We start from the raw sequence: 13,779 nt of genomic DNA, 5'->3' as shown, positions 1-13,779 counted from the left end.
TGAAGAAGTGGGGATAGATGTCTAGAAGCTTGTTTCGAGTTGATAGATGGAGGAACTGAGTTTTTGAGGCATTGAACAATATTAAATTTGCTCTTCCGCAATCGGAAATTTTAGAGAGATCCGAAGTCAGTCGTCCTTAGGCTTCCTTGCGTGAACTGTTTACTTCCTGAAGTGTTGGACATCTACGAAAAGACGTTGGAAAGGGCGGATTGTATCATTAGGAGTGGATAGGACAAAAAGTTTGGTTTAGAAGATCATTGGTGAATAATAAGAAGAGAGTGGGTGACAGTACAGAACCCAGAGGAACACCACTATTAATAGATTTAGGAGAAGAACAGTGACCGACTGCCACAGCAGCAATAGAACGGTTAGAAAGGAAACTTGAAATGAAGTTACATTGAGAAGTATAGAAGCTGTAGGAGGATAGGTTAGGAATCAAAGCTTTGTGCCAGATTCTGTCAAAAACTTCTGATATGTCTAAAGGAACAAAAAAAGTTTCACGAAAATCCTTAAAAGAGGATGACCAAGACTCAGTTACGAGAGCAAGAAAATCACCAGTATAGCGGGCTTGACGGAACCCATACTGGCGATCAGAGAGAAGCTTGTGAAGTGATACATGTTTAAGAATCTTCCTGTTGAGAATAGATTCAAAATTTTTAAATAGGCAGGAAATGAAAACATTAATTTGGACAGTAGTTTGAGAGATTAGAACGGTCACCTTTTTAAGAAAAGGCTGAATGTAGGCAAACTTCCAGCAAAAAGTAAAGGTTGAAAGACAGAGCTGAAAAAGTTTGACTAGGCAAGGTGCAAGCAACGGGGGCACAATTTCTTAAAACAATAGGAGGGACCCCATAAAGTGCATAAGTCTTCTGAGCCCAGCGACAGCACTGAAAACCCTATTGAGAAGGATTTTAATAGGTAGCATGAAGTAATCAGAGGGTACAGGAGAGGTAGAAAGAAGCCCTGAATCATCTAAGGTAGATTTTTTAGCAAAGGTTTGAGCGAATAGATCAGCTTTAGAAATAGATGAGATGGCAGTGGTGCCATCAGGTTGAAATAAAAGAGGGAAAGATGAAAAAGCAAAGTTATTGGAGATTTTTTGGCTAGGTGCCTGAAGTCACGAGGGGGATTAAATCTTGAAAGATTTTGACACCTATTAATGAAGGAGTTTCTGACAAGTTGGAGAACATACTCGACATGATTTCGGGCAAAAATATAAAGCGCATGAGATTTGGGTGATGGAAGGCTCAAGGACCTTTTGTCGGCCACCTCACTATCATGTATAGGACGAGAACGGGGTATGTTAAACTAAGGTTTGGAAGGTTTAGGTCGAGAGAAAGAGTGAGGAATGTACGCCTTCATGCTAGACACTATCACCTCTGCTATGCATTCATCACACAGAGACGGATCTCTGATAGAGGCAAAACGCCAGAGGCAATTCTGCTTTGGGAGATCCGGAGGGCCAATCGGAGCAACAGGACAAGATACAGATAAGAGATTGTGATCGGAAGAGCCTAACAGAAAAGATAAGGTAACTGCATAAGCAGAAAGCTTAGGGGTTAGGAAAAGGTCAAGCATGTTGGGTGTATCTCCAAGACAGTCAGGAAAACGAGTAGGGTGTTGCACCAGTTTCTCTAGCTCGTGGAGGATAGCAAGGTTAAAGGCTAGTTCACCAGGATGGTCAGTGAATGGAGAGGAAAGCCAAAGCTGGTGGTGAACATTGAAGTATCCGAGAATGGAGATCTCCGCAAAAGGGAAGAAAGTCATGATGTGTTCCACTTTGGAAGGTATGTAGTCAAAGAATTTCTTATAATAGGAGGAGTTAGATGAGAGGTATACAGCACAGGCAAATTTAGTTTGAGAGTGACTGTAGTCGTAGCCAGATGGTGGAAAACTAGGAAGATTCAAGAACGTGGGCACGAGAGCAGATTAAGTCGTTCCGCACATAGACGCAATGGACTGAAAATGAAGATATAGAGAGTAGGAGGGAACAGAAAATGGGCTACTGTCAGTTGCCTCAGACACCTGTGTTTCAGTGAGAAAAAGAAGATGAGGTTTAGTAGAGGAGAGGTGGTGTTCAATAGATTGAAAATTAGATGTAAAAAGCGAATGTTGCAGAAGTTAATGAAGAAAAAGTTGAGGGGGGTGTCAAGACACTTAGGATCAATACCAGAACAACAGTCCGACCTGGGGACATTTGTGATCCCCTCCCCAGATGGGGACTCCGAGACTGGTGTAGAAGTCGCCATATTGATTCTGAATTTTGAGTGAAGGGTGTGTGTGTAATTAGGTGCAAGTAGTTTTGTGCGAAGGGAAAGAGTTATCTTTAGACAACTCTCCATTCATCCCAAGCACTGAGAGATGTAACTTGCATAGATTATAAGAATAAGATGAAGATGAATGTCGTGACGGAGACGATCAAAACCATCAAAGTACATTTCAGAAGAGAGCATCTGAAGAAAATATCTCCATCTACTCTCAGATCTGACAGAAGCAAGTCACCATGAAAGGGAATTTTCTCATTTTCCTCACCCATCTCATCTTTTTCTTGTCCTTTCTTGAGTGTATTATCAAAAGTGCTAAGTAAAATACAGAGGCTGCTGCAGCAACCTCTTCATTCACAGGTGTCCTGACAACTGGGGTCTGGACAGGAAGCATTGTGCGGAAACAGTTTCCAAACAGTTTGCAAACTGTTTGGAAACTGTTTGCATATTGTTTCCAAACTGCTTGTAAACAGTTTGGAAACTTTGTTTCCAAACATTGTTTCCTACTGTTGAGAGGCCTTAACACTATTTTATTCCATCAGTGTTGCATTTTATAAGACTGTATAATTACTTAAACTTTTCAGACTTATATATTTAAAATAGCTGTGTTCATAATGAAAAGTTCAAAGGTTTAGAAAAACTGAAATTGGTGTGAGTGGTGGGGAAGGTGGCGGCCGCGGAGGAACGGGTGCGCGCCTCACTGGCCTGACCTGCGTGCATCTTGGTCAAGGATCCACAGTAACCACTTCTGTCAGGACATTTCCTATGGTATTGCAGGTGTCTCTGGAATTTCTTAATTACATAACGTTTACGATTTTTTTTTTAAATCTACGCCACTTCCACTGCTGCTCTACCTGCAGTATCACTAATAACCTATCTATGAACCTATCACTATGAACCTATCCTGATATCACCTATCTTTGCGTCTTCCGGGTCGCTCCATCTTCCACTAACCATTCTACTCGTCACGAATTTATTCTTATCGAGTGTTGAGAAAAGTTTTGAGTGTTCAGGGTTCAGTCTGAAGATGTCAATCAAAATAGACCGTCTCGTGTGAGGTGAACCAAACGTATGTGTGAGGTCATTTCATAATCTTGTATACGATGGTAACATCACTGCGAAGTGGGCGAGCTTAGACAAACACCTGCGGCATCTGGGTGGAACAACTGTGCGAACACACACACACACACACACACACACACACACACACACACACACACACACACACACGCACGCACCTTCTCAAGACTAAATAGAATCACATTTCTTATATCCCAAACCGTTCGGGAGAACAGAGCCATGGACCACAGCTCCTCATCAGGGCCGCACGATATTACGATATTGTTTAGTACTTGGTCTTGAAAGAAATCAGTTTAAAAAGAAATAATAGAACAATATGATTAAGTAAGGGCTTTTATTATCATTAGTAAATTGATAAGATTACTCATTGAAAAGGAAAATACACATTTTACACGCACACTGTGAATAGACAGACGCTGAATATATAATTTGATCAAAGTAAGCCCATTGCCGGCGCCCCTTGTTTGATTAACCCGTGGCCTGGCCTGGGAGCGTGGTGAGGGTGACGGGAGGCCAAATGGAATCATTTTCAGATCATTGTGAGTGAACAGCGTGATGAGTGTGACCTTGTATATACTTAGGTTTCCCTTCCGAGAAAACTAGATGCTCAACGCAAATGAACGCTGGTTTCTCTCTCTCTCTCTCTCTCTCTCTCTCTCTCTCTCTCTCTCTCTCTCTCTCTCTCTCTCTCTCTCTCTCTCTCTCTCTCTCTCTCTCTCTCTCTCTCTCTCTCTCTCTCTCTCTCTCTCTCAGGATGTATGTTTTCTTCCCCACATTCATCTTGAGCCACAGGAAGCACAACCGCCTTCACGAATAACGTTCACGTCAGTGTGAGGTGGAGCGGAGTGGCAGGTTCTCACTTTCACAGTGAAAGTTTTAACCGGCAGTCTCTCCGTTTAACGAAAAGAGCGAAGGTAATCCTGCCAGATGGAGCCTCTCCTCACCGGGGAAGGATTTAGCAGTATTTGTACATCGGAAGAATACAGAAGAGACTTCACCTCCTCCAAGGAGACCTGTTTTGTGTGAACGTAATATTCGATATGTTGGTCGCACTAAAGGAAGAGGCAGGGGATACCTACCGAGATGATCATTACTTCCCATGAGGTCTCAAACACTGGACCGGTTTCGTATTGGATCGGGGCATGTTGTAAATTTTCCAATGACCCAGCTGTGACCTCTGTGAATTTTTTCCTTTGTGTCTCACAACTTAATGGGGCAGTCACAGCCTGCCCTCTAAAAACAACTCTCTTCCTTCACACAACTCTACATGCATCTAATACATGGTCACCCTTCCCTCAAAATTCAAATTTTATCATGGCGACTCCTACACCAGCCTCGGAGTCCCCGTCTGGGGAGGGGAACTCAAATGTTCCCATGTCAAACTACTCTTCTTCTGATATCGACCCTTAATGTCTTGACATCCCTACAAGTTTTTCTACATTAACCTCTGCAAAATCTGCGGCCTTAGATTTAATTTTCAAACTGTGGAACACCATCTCTCCTCCACTCAACCTCATCATCTTTTCCTCACCGAAATACAGGTGTCTGAAGCAACTGACAGTACGCCCTTCTCTGCTCCGTCCTACTTTCTCTATCCTCATTTTCAGTCCAAAGCTGGATGTTGCGTCTGTGTGTGCAACGACCTAACTTACTCTCGTGCCAGTGCTCTTGAATCTTCCAAATATTCTACTATCTGGCTACGAATGTAGTCATTCAAAATAAATTCATCTATGCCTGTTCACCTATCACCTAACTCCTCTAAAAGTAAGAGATTCTTAGACTATTTAACTTCCATAGTGGAACACATCCTGACGCTCTTCCCTTGCTTGGAGATCTCCAGTCTTGGAGACTTCAATGTTCACCACCAGCTTTGGCTTTCCTCTCCCTTCAGTGACCATCCTGGTGAACTAGCCTTTAACTTTGCTACTCTCCACGACCTAGAACAACTGGTGTAACATCCTGCTCGTATCCCTGACCGTCTTGGAGATACACTCAACTTTCTTAACTTTTTCCTAACCCCTGATCCTGTTGCTTATGCTGTCTCTCTATCTTTGTTGGGCTCCTCCGATCACAACCTTATATCTGCATCTTGTCCTATCGCTCCAATCCCTCCTTAGGTTTCCCCAAAGAGGAGGTACCTTTGGCGTTTTGCCTCTGCTAATTGGGAGGACTTAAGGATGTATTATGCTGATCTTTCTTGGAATGACTACTGCTTCCGTATCAGAGATTTATCTGTGTGCTGAGCGCATAACAGAGGTGATAGTGTCTGGCGTGGAGGCATACATTTCTCACTTTCTCTCAACCTAAACCTTCCAAACCTTGGTTTAACACAGCCTGTTCTCGTGCTCTACATGATAGAGATGTGGCCCACAAAAGGGACCTGAGCCTTCCATCACCTGAATCTCATGCAATTTATATTTCTACTAAGAATCATGCCAAGTATGTTCTTCAACTATCCAAAAACTCCTTCATCAATAGAAAATGTCAAAATCTTTCTAGATTTAACTCCCCTCGTGACCTCTGGCACCTAGCAAAAAGTATCTCTAATAACTTTGCTTCCTCAATTTTTCCATCCTTTATTTCATCCTGATGGCACCAGTCATCTCGTCTATCTCTAAAACTGAACTCTTTGCTCAGACCATTGCTAAAAACTCTAATTTGGATGATACAGGCCATGTTTCTTCCTCTCCTCCATCCTCTGACTCTTAAGATCCTTTGCAGTAATGTTTGCCATGCCCTCGCTGGCCTTAGCCCTTGGAAGGCTTATGGACCTGGTGGGTTCCCTCCTATTGTTCTCTTAAACTGTGCCTCCGTGCTTGCACCTTGCCGAGTCGAACTCTTCCAACTTTGTCTATCAACATTTACCTTTCCTTCTTCCTGGAAGTCTGCTTACATTCAGCCTGTTTCTAAATAGGCTGACCGCTCTAATCACTCAAACTACTGTACTATTGCTTTAATTTCCTGCCTATCTAAAGTGTTTGAATCTATCTTCAACAGGAAGATAAACATCTGTCACCTCATAACCTTCTATCTGATCGCCAGTATGGGTTTCGTCGTGACCGCTCTACTGGTGATCTGGCTTTCTTTACTGACTCTTGGTCATCTTGTTTTAGGGTTTTTGATGAGGCTCGCTGTTACCTTAGACATATAAAAAGTGATAGAGTCTGGCACAAAGCTTTGATTTCCAAACTATCCTCCCATTTAACCATCCTATTGCTGTTGTTGTTGACGGTCACTGTTCTTCTCCTAAGTCTGTTAACAGTGCTGTTCCTCGGGGTTCTGCCTCATCATCCACTCACTTTATATTGTTCGTCAGTGATCTAAACTAAACTTCTTGTCCTATCTATTCTTATGCTGATGATTCCACCCTGCTTATGTTCAAGTCTTCTGTATACGTTCAACTCGGATACTAACTATGCACAGGGGGTTTATCTACCCGTGTATGGCGTATGTTTCACATGTATTGGGGGTTCCACTCATACCGCTCTTTTAGACAGGATGGAATCAAAAATATTTAATTTTATCAACTCCTCCCCTCTAACTGTGTTCAGCCTTTTTCTCATCGCCACAATGTTGCATCTCTTGTTATCTTCCACCGCTATTTCCACGCTAACTGGCCTTCTGATTTTGCTAACTGCATGCCTCCTCTCTTTCCCCAGCCTCGCTGCACAAGACCTACGTTCTCTCAACATTATTCTGTCCATCTCTCTAATGCAAGAGTTAACCACTATTCTCAATCATTCATTCCTTTTCTGGTAAACTCTGGAACTCCTTGCCTGCTTCTGTATTTCCTCCTTCCTATGACTTAAACTTTTTCAAGAGAGGTTTCACGATACGTCATAACCTTTATTTATTTCTTTTTACTTTTTTTTTTATTTTTTACTTTTTTTTTCTCTCTCTTTCGGGACTGGCACCCTAGTATTTATTTACGTTTTTTGATGTCCTTGTCCTGTGAACGTCTTACATAAAAAAACAAAATAAAATGATAATAAAATAAAAAAAAAAAAAACGTGCGTTAAGAAATGGTGATGGTGCAGCTTCTCCCTCGTCTTTTCCGGAGCGTTACCATAGTTTGGTACATCTGTTAACGGAGATTTCATGCAAACATGGCTGTAATATTTTTATTTATTTATTTTTCTTTTTTTTGTGTGTGTGTAAGTAGATAGGCAGATAAATAAGAAGTGGATTACAGCTCCTTCAGTAGTTAGCTCTGAATTCCGTCTAAGAAAGCAATGCATAGAGTCCAGAAACAGGGCAAATAGGGTGTTAGGATTCATTTTTAGGAGTGTTAAAAGTAGAAGCTCCAAAGTAATATTAAGGTTATGTTTGGCACTGGTCAGACCTCATCTAGACTACAATGTGCAGTTCTGGTCCACATATTACAGGAAGGATATAGGTCTACTGGAATCAGTACAAAGAAGAATGAGTAAAAGGATACAAGGGATGAGTATTCCTTACGAGACGAGATTAAAGCTGGTAAATTTGCATTCTTTAAAGAGTCGTAGGTTAAGAGGGAATCTGATAGAAGTCTTTAAGTGGTATAAGGGTTATAGCAAGGGGGACATAAGTAAAATTCTTAGGATTAGTAACAAGAATTATACAAGAAATAACGGGTTCAAGCTTGAAAATTTAGGATTAAAAAAGAGCTAAGAAGAAATTGGTTTTCAAATAGAGTGGTAGATGATGGAACGGACTCAGTAATCAAGTTGTTAGTGCTAAGACATTAGGGAGTTTTAAGAGATTAGACTGGTTTATGGATGAGGAAGATAGGTGGAAATAGGTAGGGAAGATTCATACAGGGACTGCCACGTAAAGGCCTGATGGTTTCTTACAGCTTCCCTTATTTATTATGTTCTTATATTCTTATGATACCGCACTAGGAAGAGACTGAATGTAGGTGGTCAAAATTTGGGGTGAGGCGGGGTGATGCAGGCTCTATATATATATATATATATATATATATATATATATATATATATATATATATATATATATATATATATATATATATATATATATATATATATATATATATATATATATATATATATATATATATATATATATATATATATATATATATATATATATATATATATTGTAATTATCATGTATCATACTTCATTTCGGTTTTACTTGGGCATCGCCGTCGTTCCCATCATTACTTCATTGTTATGGACAGCATAATTTGTTCACTAAAGTGTCTCAGTATTTTGGTGTCCTGGTACTTGGAGGCATTTCATGGGGTTGTGTGTAATGACGAAAATTGTGATGCATCCCTTGACTTACAAGAACCTTTTGACAGGTGCATCATTAGGAAAAAAAATAATAAACTTGTAGTAATAGAAATGTGTAGTAATGATGAAGATGCGGCGTGCGCTCAGCTAAAAGCAAGGAGGCGTTGGTGACTCGGTGGTTAGTGCACCCGGGTTCTTGAATTCGAATCTCACAGGAAACTGGTTATTCTTCAGCGATAGTCTAATGGCTGAAGAGCACGACTGTGAGCTCCTCAGCGAGGACACGAGATGGGAGCGAGAGTAGCATGAGCCTTCGTGGGCGTTACTTGAGAGAAAAAAAAAACTGACTGTTCCATCAACTACCGATCTTCTAAGCCTCAGAGAAACACACACAGACGCTCTGTGGGTTGAAGACATGGAAGAAACGTTTAAGAAGTGAAAACAGGGTTGCATTACAAGTGGAGTTCCTCAGGGTTCCGTCTTACGCCCTTCATTATTCATCATCTACATCCAGCAACCATTAAATTTGCATCACGACAGGTTGATTAATTAGATGAACCTGTTGAGTTGGGGTGCTACAGAAACTTAATAGAGTGCATTGTATTTCCAGAACAACTGTTGTGTATTTCATGAAAGAAAGCAGCATCTTCAATGATGAATTTATCCCACCTTAAGTAACACAAGTTCTGAAAGGTTTCACAGCGAAAAAAAAAAAAAAATGACTATCTTTTAAATCCCGACTTAGATTATTGTATGAATTCAAGGATCTGAGCTGACACTAGAAGTAGTAGGAGGAGGAAGACGAGGAAGAGTAACAGCAGCAGCAAATGTAGTAGTAGTTGTAGTTGTAGTTGTTGTTGTTGTAATTGTAGTTGTTGTTGTAGTTGTAGTTGTTGTTGTTGTTGTTGTTGTAGCAGCAGTTGTTGTTGTTGTTGTTGTTGTTGTTGTTGTTGTAGCAGCAGTTGTTGTTGTTGTTGTTGTAGCAGCAGTTGTTGTTGTTGTTGTAGCAGCAATTATTGTTGTTGTTGTTGTTGTTGTTGTTGTAGCAGCAGTTGTTGTTGTAGCAGCAGTTGTTGTAGCAGCAGTTGTTGTTGTTGTTGTTGTTGTTGTTGTTGTTGTTGTTGTTGTTGTAGCAGCAGCAGTTGTTGTTGTTGTTGTAGCAGCAGCAGTTGTTGTTGTTGTTGTTGTTGTAGCAGCAGTTGTTGTTGTTGTTGTAGCAGCAGTTGTTGTTGTTGTTGTTTTTGTTGTTGTTGTTGTAGCAGCAGTTGTTGTTGTTGTTGTTGTTGTTGTAGCAGCAGCAGTTGTTGTTGTTGTTGTAGCAGCAGTTGTTGTTGTTGTTGTTGTTGTTGTAGCAGCAGTTGTTGTTGTTGTAGCAGCAGTTGTTGTAGAAGCAATTGTTGTTGTTGTTGTTGTAGCAGCAGCAGTTGTTGTTGTTGTTGTTGTTGTTGTTGTTGTAGCAGCAGTTGTTGTTTTTGTTGTTTTAGCAGCAGCAGTTGTTGTTGTAGTTGTTGTTGTTGTAGCAGCAGTTGTTGTTGTTGTAGCAGCAGTTGCTGTTGTTGTTGTTGTTGTTGTTGTAGCAGCAGTTGTTATTGTTGTTGTTGTTGTTGTTGTTGTTGTAGCAGCAGTCGTTGTTGTTGTTGTTGTAGCAGCAGTCGTTGTTGTTGTTGTTGTAGCAGCAGTCGTTGTTGTTGTTGTTGTAGCAGCAGTCGTTGTTGTTGTTGTTGTTGTTGTAGTAGCAGTTGTTGTTGTTGTTGTTATTGTAGCAGCAGTTGTTGTTGTTGTTGTTATTGTAGCAGCAGTTGCTGTTGTTGTTGTTGTTATTGTAGCAGCAGTTGTTGTTGTTGTTGTTGTTGTAGCAGCAGCTGTTGTTGTTGTTGTAGCAGCGGCAGTTGTTGTTGTTGTTGTTGTAGCAGTAGCAGTTGTTGTTGTTGTAGCAGTAGCAGTTGTTGTTGTTGTAGCAGTAGCAGTTGTTGTTGTTGTTGTAGCAGTAGCAGTTGTTGTTGTTGTTGTAGCAGTAGCAGTTGTTGTTGTTGATGATGTTGTTGTAGCAGTAGCAGTTGTTGTTGATGTTGTTGTTGTAGCAGTAGCAGTTGTTGTTGATGCTGTTGTTGTAGCAGTAGCAGTTGTTGTTGTTGATGTTGTTGTTGTAGCAGTTGTTGTTGTTGATGTTGTTGTTGTAGCAGTTGTTGTTGGTTGTTGTTGTTGTAGCAGTAGCAGTTGTTGTTGTTGTAGCAGGAGCAGTTGTTGTTGCTATAGCAGTAGCAGTTGTTGTTGTTGTTGTAGCAGTAGCAGTAGCAGTAGCAGTTGTTGTTGTTGCAGCAGTAGTAGCAGTAGTGGTATTAGTAGTAGTGGTAGTAGTAGTAGTAGTAGTAGTAGTAGTAGTAGTAGTAGTAGTAGTAGTAGTAATAGTAGTAGTAGTCGTAGTAGTAGAAATACTAGCAATACAAAGCGTGGTTTAACGTTACGTAAAACACCCACCTGTAAAGTGAAAACATCCCCCCTGTGTACGTCCAGTGTCTGGCTGTCTTATTTAACATTTCTTGTTGTGAAAGCATAAATGTCTGTGATATCACGCACACATCTTTCCATGACAGTGATAACGTTTTGTCATTATCTGCTCGGGAATTGCTGCGATAACAGAGAAAAGACGAGATTTCCTGTAGCCAGACAACGTGACAGTACTGGCTAAGGAGGAGACTTGTTGGAGTGAATGCACGTTTCTCGTTATTTTTTTTTTTTTGTGTGTTAAGGGAGTGTGTTCTGGATGTGGAACCGATGGAGAAGAGGGGGAGACCGTGTCGGGAAGAGGAGATGGGTGGAGCAGCAGGAAGGAATATAAGCGTAAGAGGAGGATTACAAGTTGGAAGAGCGAGATATGAGTGATGGAAGGAGAGGTGGAGCAAATCTTGTTGTTGTTGTTGTTGTTGTTGTTTTATTTTGCTTTGTTTTGTTTTGTGTGTGTAAGTTTTTCTCATAAAACTCCTTATGGAATAGAATGTGTGTGTGTGTGTGTGTGTGTGTGTGTGTGTTTGTGTTTGTGTTTGGAGAGAGAGAGAGAGAGAGAGAGAGAGAGAGAGAGAGAGAGAGAGAGAGAGAGAGAGAGAGAGAGAGAGAGAGAGAGAGAGAGAGAGAGAGAGAGAGAGAGAGCACAATATGTACAATCATTTACACATAAGTACCCGCAAACATACACAGCTCAGCCTGGCGTAAAATAGCCCACTGCTGAGCCTGAACGTGGTGGGACGCTGCGTCACTTGCGTTGCGGATGTGGTTGAGTATCTTCAGCTACAATAGTTTAGTGACATTAACTAGTTTGGGAGCAGTAACGAGCCTCCTCGCTGACACGTCTCGGGGAAAAATGCTGCGAATTATTGCTGGGCGGGGTTGTACTTGAAGATCTGCACGTGTGTCACTAAGCTGGCGATGTTCCGCCACTGCAAGGGTCGGGAGGAGTCTGGTATGTTCCAAGTTCGTAAGCGATTTGAAGGTGCTGGACATGAGCATTTCCACCTGAGAACCCTTAAAGTATGGTGAGGTGGTGGGGCTCCAGTGCCTGGGGAACATTTGCACGGCGACGAGAGACTACGACAAGCATGAGAAGTCATGGAAAAAAAAAAATTCCCCAAATGTCTAGTGTTGAGTACATCTAACAATAGAGAAGCCCTGTGTTCGAGTCCTGGCCTGGCCGGGGATTATATTATTCATTTATTTACTTATTTATTTTATTTATTTACTTTTTTTCAAGCTGCAGCCTCTCTTCACCCAGCAGCGAATAAGTAAAAGTTGGTAATTCTACTCTCTCTCTCGTGTAAACGTTATGAACGTGAATGCGTCTGCACGTGTCATTCAAGAACTCAAAATAATTATCGCTCCATCGTGAGGAATAAACACGACGAAGTGTTAATGTATTAAATATTTTATGAAAAAAAGCTCCACTCTGTTGAAAATTATTTTGGACAAGCCAAAGGTTCCGGTGCGTGAGACTGATGGCACGGCGTCCCCAAGGCAATTGTTGAATTTCGTCGGGAAAAAACTTAAGGTGTCCCTCAAGATAGACCTTACTCACTATAAGTGATTATCTTTGTCTTTTATAATAACTTGCCAAATAAACGAATATTTGCCGGCGTGGAGCGTCAGGGCCTTCATGCTCCACCTCAACACATTGCTTGCAGGCTTTCAGACGAAAACCGTTTAAATTAATTTTAATCATAAATTCTTGAAAAATGTATCTAACTTTTTTTTTAAATCTACATTTCCAGGAGAGAGATCCACGTAATAAAACCCCTTTTGCATTATGACTGATAAGTTATAAACTGCTTAATTCTTCAATAAATTATTATTATCGTGATTTTTTATTCCTCTGCCTATTCACACATTTTACCGGCTTGATCATTAATTTTGTGTGATTTATTCATATTTATTTAGTTTTACTCATTTTTATTTATTTATAAGTGCATATTCAACTTCTTTTCCTTTTCAGTGAGTGAAGACGAAAGTTGTGCGTCACCACGTGCTGATAGAAGCTGCCGCACGTCAGGGCGGAGGGAGGGCAAGGACCCACAAGGTAGATGTTTAAATGTCTTTCATATCAAGAATCCTGCCGCGCTCTCTAACTGATATTTAAATACATTTCTTATATCTCCATTTTCTCTATTCCCATTGTTTATATTCATCATCATCTTCACCACCTTCCTCATGTTGTTATTGATTTTTTATGTTGTTGTTGCTGTTGTTGTTGTTGTTGTTGTTGTTGTTGTTGTTGTTGTATTACTACTGCTACTACTACTACTACCACCACTACCATCACCACCACCACCACCACTCACCTCCCGTATCTTCATCCCTCCGCCTCTCCTGTCCCCAGCTCTCCTTCCCTCCTTGTTGCTATTGTTGTTACTCGTCCTCCTGCTCTTCCCTGGTCTCGCTGTGCTCTTTTTTTCCTCCTCCGTAGCGCTGAGGACCGGATGTGCGCTGCCCTTGATAGCGTGGTCTATTATTTACGCGTCTCGCCATTAATCTCTCTCTCTCTCTCTCTCTCTCTCTCTCTCTCTCTCTCTCTCTCTCTCTCTCTCTCTCTCTCTCTCTCTCTCTCTCTCTCTCTCTCTCAGCGCGCATGTGTGTGTGTGTGTGTGTGTGTGTGTTTAAGGCAAGTGTTCTTAAAACAGAGCAGTTACCTGAATGACTCGGCAGACTTCACA

The 13,779-nt window shown here is 41.1% G+C and overlaps 1 long non-coding RNA gene across 2 annotated transcripts in view; it reads left to right on the top strand.

Annotated features, from left to right (window-relative positions):
• LOC135093355 (uncharacterized) overlaps window positions 1-13,779 on the top strand; it is a 90,096-nt gene that overhangs the window by 4,711 nt on the left and 71,606 nt on the right. For both annotated transcript variants that reach the window (XR_010263323.1, XR_010263322.1), the window contains exon 2: window positions 13,062-13,145. This is a non-coding gene — a long non-coding RNA (uncharacterized LOC135093355). The remainder of the gene's footprint in view (window positions 1-13,061; window positions 13,146-13,779) is intronic.

This window comes from Scylla paramamosain, chromosome 42 (assembly GCF_035594125.1).
Source record: "Scylla paramamosain isolate STU-SP2022 chromosome 42, ASM3559412v1, whole genome shotgun sequence".
NCBI lineage: Eukaryota > Metazoa > Arthropoda > Malacostraca > Decapoda > Portunidae > Scylla > Scylla paramamosain.
Note: the sequence above shows the minus strand (reverse complement) of the source record. Positions and strands in the feature narration are given on the sequence as shown.